The sequence below is a fragment of the Poecilia latipinna genome, unplaced genomic scaffold, assembly GCF_001443285.1.
Source record: "Poecilia latipinna isolate Pla-1442-1.1 unplaced genomic scaffold, P_latipinna-1.0 Scaffold68, whole genome shotgun sequence".
NCBI classification, from domain to species: domain Eukaryota; kingdom Metazoa; phylum Chordata; class Actinopteri; order Cyprinodontiformes; family Poeciliidae; genus Poecilia; species Poecilia latipinna.
Genome location: NW_015112684.1, coordinates 403,093 through 416,282, shown reverse-complemented (window position 1 = coordinate 416,282; position 13,190 = coordinate 403,093). Strand labels below are relative to the sequence as shown.

The following is a 13,190-nucleotide window of genomic DNA, read 5'->3' as shown; positions in this document are numbered from 1 at the left end:
CTAGCGTTCAAAGGTTTTGGTTGAAAACGTTAGTTGTTAAGTGAGTAAAGGGGGATTCAGTTAAATAAAGAATCAAAATTGTGCAAGCTAAAAGTAAGTGGATGAATAAAAGACTTGAGTTGTCATGGCTTGGACAGGGATTTTGTGTCCACAACCACTAAGCTGCTAAGGCGTGGGATCTTTAATTTATGCTGTTTTTGGGTAAACTGCGCCACAGTGTTCAACTCGCTGACGTTGGGGCTCTAATTTGTCAGCTGTCTGTCCTAAAGCTAATCAGAGAAACCTTTCAAGTTGGAGTTTTATCACCAAACACAGACGTGTTGTCGGTGCAGATGGTCACGCTGCCATAAAACACTCAGGACCTGTTGAAAAACGGTACTGATGATGTAAGATGATATCACACTGGCCCGGCATCGATTGGGCAACAGAGCAGAACATGGAACATGAATATGTTTTAATGCTCTCATTTCTCTCTTGATGTCATGCGTTGTTGTAGTCAAAATAGTGTAGTCTGTGCTGTGACATGTAGCACAGAATGTATAGCTTCCATGTTGCCTTGTGTGATAAAGACTGGGAAATCTGCAGTATTTATAAAGGCGGCTTTTGTCTCGGTGGCAAAATGTTAGCCAGTGTGACGATTTTGTACTTATCTTCTTAATTGTGAGGCCATTGTGAAGCTCTCATAATTGGGTGTAAAGAGGAAGTCCATATTGAGTTCAATGTGATTCATTCCAGAGGCAGCAATGAAACAAGCAATACCCTGTCATTGCACAAAAACATGTCAGCATTTACAACAATGACAAGGACATTGTCCAGTGTGAACACCTCATGCGTACTTGTTGGACGTGCGAGGAATCCAACATTCAGAGACAGTCTGACTCTGAAACACAAACCTGCAGCAGAAGCAGTGATGATGAGAAAAATAGATGACAGGGATAAAGTCCTGTGCCATTTCTTGTCTCGCGGAAGACATAATGTTTGGAAGGCCTGTCATGACATTGCATTAACTATATGCCTGCTGATGGTGATGGTTGCACTGTGCTTTGGTGCTTATCTCACTGCACAAGAGTTGGAGCAACTTGGGTAGGTTTCCAGTCCATTAAAAGCATGAAATTGTGTAACATTATTAATGTGAGTTACATTTTCCAGAGAGAGTTGGCTGAGGTCATACCACAAATTTTAATGTGGCTTATAAATCCATGGGAACTTGTTGTTGGTGATGACTCTTTTAATGCTGGCAGAGTCACATAGTTAAAAAGGCAATGCTGTTAATGTCTGTTGTTTTAAGCATATCTGTCGTATTCCAGGCCTCAACCAGTCTTCCCGTTGAATTTTTTTGCAGTTGTAAAGTATTAGAACCAAGGTGGGCATTTCTGGTTGCTGAGAACCGGGGTCCTGCATGTTCTAGGTGCTCCAACATGGCTGATTTAAATAGTTGAATGATCTCCTCAGCCTGTCAGCTGGCTTTTCAGGGGCTTGTTAACAAAAGAGCCATTTAACTCTGATGTGTTCAAGCAAGAAAACATCTAAAGCACGCAGGACATTAGCCAAATGAGAACGAGAGATGCCTACCCTTCTGCAGAACTGCGGTGCTCAATTCTTCTCCATTATTGCGTGTTTAAATAGCTGAACTATCTCCTCAAGGTGTTGAGTTCTGCAAAGGCCTGAGAGTGAACCATTTATTGGAATACGATGTGTTGAACCAGGGAAACATGTAAACCATGCAGGATAGAGACTACTGGGTTTATTGCCACTGGAAAAACTCTAAACCTTTAGCATGAAGATTTCTCGTATATTTGATATTGCATGTAAACTCAGTGTTACAGGTGTGGCCAAACATAACCAAGCTCCTCCTGTATTCTCTCCCCAAGTCTTTCATGGAGGAAAACAAACACCTGCTTATTGTTTGGATGAAGCAAATGAATCAGAATTTTGTGAAAAGGTTTTGAAACATTTGTGAAAGACCATTTGAATTCTCTTGAACAAATGCACTGCCTCTCACATCTAGTGGTTCCTTTTCTGATTTTCACTCCCTGCCCTCACGGTTGGATTGCTGAGGAAGCCAGGTCCCAGGCGTGTTACAAAAAGGAAGGAGAACAGGCTTGAAGAGTGAGAGTAGTGCATGCAACAGAGACGGTGTGATGGGTGAAACGAGGACAAATGAAAACCAGCAAATCAGAGCCAGAGGATAAGACAAAGGGTGCGACAGCAAAAGCCGAATCTTAGGAGCTTAAAAAGCATTATGTTTTTACACAAAAGCGATGCATTGTGGGTAAGGGCAAAGTCAATGTAAAGAGGAGTTATTGTGGAGGAAATATCAATTTCCTCCTTTTGTCAGCAGAGGAAGCAAGAGGCAATAATTAACTGAGGGATTTATTTGGTCTCCGAAATGATTCGAGAGTTCAGAGAAGACAAATAAAATCCGTTTTAAGTGTAGAAGTGTTTGCTATTCACAGAACCTTCTCAAATCGAGTCATCAGAAGCGCACCAGGCCCCTTGGCAGTCTTCTCTGACAGGGGAGTGTCACGTAAATCCGTTCAAATAAATCATAAGGGTGGGGTTGTCAAGAGTCTAATGTGTTGCAGCCTCAATAAAGGGTCCCTCATTTTGGGAAAGTTTGCATCGTGATTGATTTTTTTCATTTTTTTATTTTTTAATTGGATTGAATCTGATATCAGAACGTGATATTGTCGACGTTATTTTATTATTTCCTCAATTTAGGAGGATGATCTCTTTGCCTGGAGCTGAAACTTTTACAGCCTGCTTTGCTGAGTTGTAGTACATGAGATACACCAGCCTGGAGGGGTCCGGTTTATAATGATAGCGGGGGAATACAAAGTGGGAACACGACACGACAATATCATGCTGGAGTGTATCGACCGGGACGCTCCACTTCACGCCTCGCTACACTATGTTTAGATTAACTTGCTGGTGCACACATGGGCGCACAGTTTTCACAGCCCCAGACATGCTGGCATGCAGACGTCTGTGCGTGTGTGTGTGTGTGTGTGTGCGTGGGCGTGTGTGCATGCATGTGTATGCGCTGGCGCTGACGCAGACAGGAATCTATTTATCTAAACGAACAAACAAGAATGCACACAGCGACAAAGGACACAATGCACGCCTGGTCTGTAGCCTCTTTGCCTGCTGTCCAAGGGCAGAGGGGATTTGGATATTGTTACGTTAATCTCCCTCTATTTGGCTTCTTGGAACACATTCAGATAAACAGACTAGCACAGCCGCACATACACAGGTATGAAGTCGTGTGTGTGTGTGTTTTAGGAGACGAAAACACACACACATATTGGAAAAATTTCCCAACACACATGCAATTAAGGATGTAAACTACCTTCTTTTAGCTTCAGGTTTATTCCCAACCTTACCTATGTCTGTTGCCTAGCAACCGGGATGATGCAAAACACAAGAAGGTAAAAATGAAGCTTTATATCTTGCTGAGCTTTTTGATTACATATTTGATCAGTTTAATTAATTTAATCAGTTGATTAAAAAAATATGTGTACAAATGTTGAATTAAGAAATATGTCTATGCAAGATAGCAAAAACCCAAAAACACAATCGATTTAAGTCCAGTTTATTTTCAGCAACAAGGCAGTTCAAAGTACTTTTCATAATAAAAACACACAGTCATCACTTATGAAACAAGTAATATTATTTTTATATTTGGTCAAATGTAAAAAAAAATTATAAAATGATTCAATTACGACTAATCAAATGGAACTTTAAACAGGTGATTTTAAAGTTGCGCTGAGTTATAGGAACCAGAACCAAACAGCCTTCAGCTGAATGCTGCTTCTCCATGTTTGGTTCAGGTTCTGGGAATAACAGAACCAGAACCGGAAAACCTCAGTGGTCTGGAAAGTTGATACAACAACAGCAGATCTTTAATGCGCTTCGGTGCCAAGCCTCTCAGTTATTGTTGTCGTGACTGATTGAAAAGTTATTTTGTGGCTTCCTGTCAACTGTGGCGCCCTGGATCGTGAGCCGTATTGCCTCCTGCCCCCATGCCTGTTTTGGATTGAAACACTGAAAGTAAAACAATATGACCTGTAAACCAGAGATCTGGAGTGGTAGAGGCAGAGCAAGCACCAGTACTCATATGAATGTTTGCTCTGCTCCCCTCTGCATCTTGCTGCAAGTCTTCCATAATGCAATTTAAAATTTCCAGTTAAATCCTATTTGCCGGTGAAGACAGAGAAGCAGATCATTTTGTTTTCTCCAACTCCCAGACCGACCTCCTCACTCAGCTGCAGGACCGGGGGAATAGATCGCTCCAGTGCATGTGGCTCTCTGCTTTAGCTGTTTTCTTGTCATCGCTTCTATTGACTTTTATATTTATTTTCAGATAAATTTTTGAAAACACTATGAAGTGAAAGAGAATATGTTTGGAAATGCTCATGTATGTATTTGAGAATTGTAGTGTGTTTGTTAGCATATATTAGGAGATGGTGGGTGCGGATATTAGTAAATCCTATTTGACAGTGATGGAGTTCACTGGAAACCAGCAGTTTCCTGGATCCACCCAGTCCTGATTGATAATTAGTCTGAAGTTATTTTTAGATGCAGTCCACATCTATTACTGTTCAGTGTTACAAAGAAAATAGTTTTTTTTAAAATGTGACCGATTTTTTTTTTATCTCTAATTTTTTATTTTTTTAATTCATTTTGTTCAACCCTTGACTTTAAAAACATATTCCTCTGACATCTGTAAATAATGACTATTCATTAAATCTAATCAAGTTTTTCATTACTGCTCTGAGAGAAACAGACTTGATGTTGAATTCATCATCCCAGAAAACAAACTTATGCATACATCCTCTATTATACTCTGTGATTGGAGGGACTGTAGCTTCAGGTGATTATTGCTTCCTGGAATACTTTAGTTAAGTTTCAGTGTTAGTCTGGATATAAGTCGCCCCACTAAGGTTGAGATTGAGCCAATAGTTGTTCTGCAGACAGGTAAAATCTGTCAGTCAGGACTTTTGGTCCATCTATGCAGATGAAACGGTAATAAAATTTGCGTAAAGGGAAAAAATAACATATTCCTTTGGGAAAACAAAGTGGGAAATACACAAAGCAGTGCAATTTCCTTCATTTTTGCACCTGGTTTGTCGCAGGTCTGACAGCTTTGAGCAATTTATATCAGCTTGCGGTTTCGATTCTTCAGGTCAAAACAACAGATGCAGTTGTTTATTTTATTTTATTAAGAAGAAACGGTAGATTCTTACTTTCTTTTATAGTGACATAATTTCAGTCATGATGTCTTTTTCCTTTTGTCCGAGCATGAACTTTTGAATCTAATTTAACATTTTATTGGTTTTGAAGGCTCTTGGCTACATTTCTCTCCACCTTTAGTAGTTTTATGTCATTCTGTTTATCATAACCTAATAATTTCCACACTATGTTAATCTCCAGGAGCCGAATCTGTGACAGCTTTGCTAAACAGAAGTGCAGGTGTTCAGACGCAGTCGCCAAGCACGCCATCAGTCAATTTCTAAATGAATAAACAACAATGATGGTAGTTAAACACATGCCACAGTTTCCAGGCTGAATACTAGATTATGCTGTAGGAACTACTGGAGGCTTAAAAATTGCGATGGTGAATTTTTTAAAAGCAAAGCTGATCTGTTTAACAAACACGCCGAGGATAAATGAGTGCCTCGTAACTGGAGAAAAAACTTTTCTCCAGTTTTTACTGGAGAAAAAGTTTATTAACTTGTCAGGGACTGCCGGTAATCCTAGGTCAGCTGGATGAGCGTCGTCATGATGGATTCTCTTTTTTTTCCCCTCTTCGATGAAATGGTGCCCTGAATTGGACACAATGACTGAGACAGACAGAGCGGGAATTCAAACTCCTACTTTCTTCTGCCTTTTCTTCATTATGATATTATAAGTCAGGTATTTCAAAGTACAAAAGAACTCTGACGGATGTGGAGTTTGTTGCCGTTAGAGGCATTGACCTGGACTATAGTGACGGTGAGCGTCAGCCTTACAGCTGTACACATGGATCCACTTCTGTTGCTGCCATTTATGGGTCTGCACAGCCTCAACAGAAGAGCCATCGCTGATGCAGCCTCCTCACTCCCAGACAAGTAGGATTCACAGGCCACCTACACACTGTACTGTTTACAGCTCTCTGCTGCATTGTGCTGATAGAGAGGCTTTGCTGTCAGCCTCAGTGTGTTTCATCTAGGATTGTTAGTGGCGCTTGCATGTTGATGTTTACCCGGAAATGCTTTGCTCTTCAACCATTTTACCTGCTCCTGGTGCTCGCCCACACCGCCTCATAAGCCTCTGTGATGAATAAGGCCATCCTGTTCTGGGTCAGACTACAGCCTAAACACAAGGCCGCTGTTTTATCTCTGCTATGTTTTGCTCCTTTATTCGCTAATCACACACATGGACACACATGTATGCGGACCATTTGTGGCTTTCTGTGTGTGTGGGATGGTGGAAGAAAGGCGGTAAGTTTGGGATGACAAGTGTCGGTGTCCTTATGTGGGTCACGCAGTGTCAGCTGAAGTCTGCAGGGCCCAGAAACTGGGTCGGGCCTTGGCATGAGCGTAGACGTATTTATATACGCTACACTGAGGGTTACAAGTTTGCAAATTTGAAGAGAGGGACGTTGAGTTTGGAGTGAGCAAAGGCCGGTGAGCAGACATTGTTGGAAATTACTGTTACCTCGGGACTAGTCTGGATAATAAATAATATTTTGCGTGTCATGAGCGACTGTCTCGTCTGAGAAAACTCTCAGTTTCAGATCGATGCGATCAATGTAGATCATACTCTACACTGACTCTGTGCTGACCTTTTTCCTACTCTGCTGGTTTGGCAGCCTTAGCATCAGGCTGACAAATGTACTAATCAGATGGATAAAGACAAGTAAAACGATTCAGAGAGTTGAACAGTTCACACTTACAGAGCTGTTCAGTAGACAGATTATCATTAAGACTGATTTCATTCTTCCTGACCGCTCCCAACCTTTATATTCCGAATTCAAGTTTCTACTTTCTGCCTCTCGGCTCAGACTTCCTAATATGAAGAGTGACAGGTTCAAGCTCTCCGTTGTCCCTGCAGCCGTTTCCCTTTTTTAATTCAGGACAGGGTAGGAGGAGTTGTATCTGACTGGTTGAAATTGGTCAGATACAATGGATGATGGCACATTCCCTTCCTTGTTTGGACCGCTGCTGGTGTTGTTTCATCACACTTTATCATCCTTCCTCTTTAAGACTTTTAGGTGACAGGGTTATTTGACTTACCACAGAGAAACAAACACAAACAGCTTTAGTGATGCAAGGCTAAACATTGTTTCAGTCTTAATTATCTTAAGAGCTTCATGTCATTGAGCACCTGACAATTTTGCCATTACTCCCACCATGAGACTCCACCATGAAACCCACTGGACCCACAGGATCTCCTGGTAATATGGTAAAAAAAAAAAGAAGTTTATTCTTTTTAAGATCACATTAGATGGTGCGTATTAATATATGGTCTTGTTTATGAAAGCCATAGGGAAAATTAAGTACACTCCTTGATCCAGGAGTTTGTCAAATGACATATAACGGGAATAACTCTGTATTTGTGTTTTAGGTGACATTATTAATCTCTCACATCATTATTTTAAGAACTCTTCTTTACAATTTTGCTTCAGTTCATTCAAGTTTATTGAAGAGATAAGCTTGTGCCGTCACAGCAAATTAGTCATGTCTGGACCTTGACTAGGCCATTGCAACACTTAATTATTTTCCGCTGTTCTGTTGTTTTTTGCTCCAGTGTCTGGAATTATTGTCCGCTCGATGATTCGGTCTGGGCCAAGCTTTAGTTGATGGACAGATTATCCTCTAGTATTGTCCGGTTCACTGTGGGGTTCACGGAGTCCAATGACAACATGGTGCCCAGATCCTGTGGTTTCAGAAATCATCACCCTTCCACCATCACACTTAACACTTGGTGCAGGTATATTGTTACCAGCGAGCCTGCAGCTGGCGTTTTTGCTCCGATTGCTTGATTGGTGAATATAATTTATAATTTAGATCATAATTTTAGGACTTTACTCACATGTTTCATTTAGCTATCATTATTTTGGACAGAATATTCTCTAAATGTTGACCTTCAGACTGAATAAATACTATAAGTCAACCACAAGACTTTTATTGCAACCATTAAAACGACCAGCAGTTTCATAACATCTTTTGCAGAGTTTCAGCTTTTTATCGTATTACAGCTGTTATTTTTTGTGCATGACCTTGATGTAATTTTAGGTATTTTGTTTTTTTTAAATATAGTAACACCCCTACTTTATATGAGATATTTCTCTCTCCAAATGCTGTGCGTCATGGCCAAACATCTCCACCCATCATCTCTCTAAAGAGACTTTTGGTTCAGATGTAACTCTGCAAGCCACGTTTACTCGACTTTTTTTCTAACTGCACTGTGATTGACTTTAACATTTAACAAGAAGCTTGTAAAGTCTGATAGGTTGCCACGCAACCTATTTGAATGCTGAGAGGTCCGACTTTGGATTGAATTAGCTGAAACATCAAATCCTGGTGAGATTGGAAACTATTTAAAATGTTTTCCACTTGTGAATAATTCATTCCACCTGTACGACGCTTTATTTGGAACACTAACCTTCTCAGGAAGAATAAAATAAAACTTACCCGTTACTCTCTAGAGGTCACAGGCTGTAACAGTGATCTTTGGGGTTTTGTTTGTCCTCAGTTGGGACTTTAATTCACCTTTTGGGAAATCACAGCTCCTCTGCTGAGACACAGAGAGGATTGGAAGCGGTGTGAGAGAGTGGAAACAGGTGGCTGCGCGGAGCACTCAGCTCGGCGATGACTCATCTCAAACCGTTACCACAGACTCCTGGACACTTGCTCCACCTCGTTCTGCTCTCTCCCCTCTTCCCTCTGGAGCCTCGCAGACATGTGGTTTACCGTAATGTGAGGTGTCACTGACTCATTCAGTGGATTTGCAGGAAAATCACCCCTTATTCTCCTCCAGCTCCTTTTCCCCTCCCCCTTTGTGCTCAGTGTTTTCCAGTCGAGAGGACGTGTAAGGGAGGACCACGTCCAATTTGAGTCTCTGAGCTAAACACGGAACATCTGGATCGGGGAGGGTTATTGTGAGTGCGAAACAGGGGTGGAGAGCCAAAAATATCAAATCAAGCTCACATCTGGCAAGTACTGACTGCAGCCGGACACACAGGCTGTTTAACCCGAGCTTATACGGTGTGAACACGGAGGTGACAGACAACAGGAATTCACGGCGTTTGGAAATTCGGGACAAATATGCTTATATAGACTTCTAGGATGATATTTTCAAACTCACAAACGTGTTAGCAACAGTTTAGGTGCTTCAACAGTAAAAATACCAACTTTACAAGCTGGGACAAAATGTGCATTTTTTTTTTCTTTTTTTCCATTTTATGCGTCTGTTCATGTGGGCGAGCTTCTCACACTGAATTCATTCTTATGAAATCCATTTCCCTACATTCCCATCAGAAGACATTCAGCTCCAGACATAAGTTTGCTCCTCTTCGGATGTGACGAAGAAGAGAAGCAAAGAAGAATATAAAGATGATCAACGAGTCGAGGAAGAGGAGAAGACACGGCGTCCTTCCGCGTGAACTCGTTTGAATTTCTACCATACGACGTCATGTGTATGGTGGCTGCTGCCATCTCCAGAGCAACAATAAAGCCCAGATGGCTGCAAGTCAAACACTGGATGTGGAACAAGAATGTGCTTTTTGGCTCAGATCCTCCTGTTTGTGTAGTCTGCAGTGAAGCAGTTCGGATTTTTAGCGTGGGTTTGTAAAGCTCCAGTTCATTTGTGCTGCTGATTTATAGATTTATTTTGATGTCGCGTATCCTTGCCTGTCTGTCTGCCTGCCAGCCCACCCCGTCTGTCTCACTGCAGTCTGTTTTTTACTTCTGCAGATGTTCTGCAAAGTGAGGTCACAGCTGAACAAGGCCTTTTGTACTCTCCCCTCTTGTCTCGCTTCCACAATAAGGTATTTGGAACCAGACTGTAATGCATTTTAAACTTTGGTGCTCAACAACAAGACTTTAATCTGCGGATTTTATTAGTGTCTCACTAGAAAGATGACATGCTTGCACATATAAAATATGTTATGCATCTTATCAGTTAGTTTTTTTTTTTTATTGAAGTTTATATCTGTTTTCCTTGAATCAATGCTTTGATGAATCCTTTCCTGCAACTCTTTTTTTTTGGAAATCATAGAAACAATCTACTGCAAAAAGCCCAGGGATAGTGGTGGAAAAGATGAAAAGGATGATTGAAAATGTACGTTGATTACAAACAAAATCATCATTGCAATATCCAATAATGAGATTTTTTGTTTTTGTTTTTCTAAAATCATGCATCCTGATTGCTGACTGTTTTTCTTTTTCCAACATTCTTTGCAAAATAGGCCAAGTTTCAGCAGATTGGATGACAAAACTTCCAATCAAAAGCATATTGATGCTCAATATGCTTTGATTTAAAACTATTCTTTCTCACTCTGGCTGCATGTTTTAGACTTTTGTTTTCACCCAAATCTAATTTTGTCTCCAGCCAAGTAATTGTTTGCTAGAGGTTTCCAAGCAGAAAGTAGTTTACATGCAAGTCAAAAATTTAGTTTGTTGGTTTTACTGACCAGAGCACATTCGTCCAGGTTTTCTGCGCCATGTACACGGTCTGTGGAAACTTTGAATTTGACTTCTTTGGTTCTCTAAGAACAACAACTTTCTTCCTTTTTTGTGCCGAGGTTTTTAAAAGTTTAAATTGTCTTATCTTAGGCCATAATCTCTTCATTCATTGCTTCTTTTAGAGACTTTTGATTTATTTATTTTTTTATCAGGAACCTCCCAGAACACCAGACCCATTTTTTAAAATTCTGTCTCACTTTGTTCTGATTCTGCTTGTGCTAAGCTTCAGACATATGCTAAAGATGTAAATGACCGAGAAGAACTGTAGCAAGCATTTCAGGGAACGTTTTGCTTTGCACTGCTATGGCAACACTCAGGATCTTCTTCCGAGTTTTGGCAACGTTGAGTGTTACAAACACTTACATAATCACCACCTACAAATGCGACATGAGTGTTTTGATTGAAATAGCAGCAGGAGCAGCAGCGTGTTTGTATATATATATATATATATATATATATATATATATATATGTAAATACTTTTTTTCAAAATTTAGAAATGAAGAAATCCAGTTTATTTATTAACTTATTGTGTATATACATATATTACAAATGCCTGTCCTAACCCCAGGTATTCATCGTTTTATTTGCACTTGTTCATCTTTTCCCAGTGGCCTGACATCAGAGGCCATTCATGTCTTGCTCCTCCTCCGCTTCCTGTCTCAATCCATATACAGGCGTTGTTGGGCATTGTGCGCTCCCTAACCAGCCCTTTCAACTCCCACCACCAAACATCTCTCTGACACCCCGTGTGGGGTTTAATGTGTCGCTTTGCTTATACGTCCTGACACACACACACCCATTCACACCTGCTGCAGCAGTGCTGGTGTCGGCCAGGTGCCAGTCAGATGGCTCTCCGCCCAGTAATGACTGGCACAAGCCTCAACATGTGTGCATGGTGAGCCACAGAAGGGCTGTGCTTGTGTCTAAGCATAGATGTGTGATTGCGCCTCCTCTTGGCAGAGGACTTGCGCCCTACATGCCAGGAATGAGTAAAGCCACTTGAGCTGCTGAATTCAAATGCTTTACATTGCTCACACATCTGATCACGAACATAAGAAACATTACCAGCAGGATGGGGGCGATTACGAGAAGTGATGAGCGCCTGTGTGTGTATATATATTTGCATGTCAACCCTGCTGTGTGTATAGCTCAGCAGAGTACAGATCAAGAGTTTACAATGAGTCTGATTTGCCCTCACTGTATGATGGTTGTGCCGACACTGTCGACAAAGTCCAGAATGCCGATTTATGGAGCAACTAAACGGTAAGAAAATTATATGATTGCTTAGAATGAGTTAATTAACATTGTGAAGTACCACTGAGGAATTCAGCAGTTCTGTCTTGACAACCTAAAATGTGACATGCCTTCCATCCTATCTTGGTTTTCCTATGTATATTGAGTGGTTATGGCTAGTAGCTATTTTGTTAAGTTGCCTTTCTGTGTCTCTTGTTGTACCTTACAAAACTCTTTGCCTTTGAAGAATTACTAGAGGAATCATGAGAGTTTGGTTGTCCGATTAACATCTCTTTATGAGTTTGATTAAAGCTTATGCCTGTGTTCCTTTGGGCTCGTTGTAAGGACTTTTTGGAGTGACTGGCCAGTCCTTGTATATCCAAAGTAAAAGCTTTGTTCACGTTTTCGGCACAAAGACTTAGGTGCATGTACACTAGCCCTATTTAATTGCGCTCTAGTTTGTTTGCCTAAAAAGTCAGATTCGTGTGGGGAAGTGTGAATGCACAATCAAACTTTTCTGTTTGGTTGAACTGAACTCTGGTGCGGATTAAATGTATGTAAATACCAAGTGGACCGGAGACCACTCCAGAAGCAGGAAGCAGATGATAGCGCAGGGAATTCTGGGTAAATGCAACAGTTTTTTTTTAAGGGTGTAGTTCATTTGACTCAGTCCAAACAACTGAAAATGTAAATGTTGCAAGTTCGTTCCACGATCTAACTGAGTCTACCAGACTATCAAGTGTGAAAACGTCCTTAATTTTGTTGTAGTCTTGTAAATGATAAAAAAGTCTAAATATTTTTGTTACACACAGGGAGAAAAGAGCACTGACTTCTGACCAACAACATAGGAGATCCATTTAAGAGAGTCTCAATGAGAATAGCTGGTGTATGTAAAACAGATGTTGTTTTTGGACTCTAGATTTCCTAGCAGAGGGGGATGTGACTTTGGGGGAATGAAAACGGTAATTATTACTTTGAAACAGGTCATGTTTTGATGGTGTTGTTTCATTATGGAGGGAAAATTAGCATAGCTGAGCAGGCCAGCGGGCTGAATGCTTTAATTAGGGAGAGGAAAGAGGATCGTTCAACTAGAGACCGAAGCGTACGTTCACATGTGTGTGCGTGTGAGGGGGTTGATCTGCTGATCAGCGCTCTTGATGATTTTTTTTTTTTTTTTTTTTTTTTTTGTTTAGTTAAAAGCCGCCCCCCACATTTTTTCACCCCC

General features: G+C 40.8%; 1 protein-coding gene across 2 annotated transcripts in view; it reads left to right on the top strand.

The window, feature by feature from the left end:
- numbl (NUMB like endocytic adaptor protein) overlaps positions 1-13,190 on the top strand; it is a 40,027-nt gene that overhangs the window by 9,605 nt on the left and 17,232 nt on the right. The window lies entirely within an intron of this gene.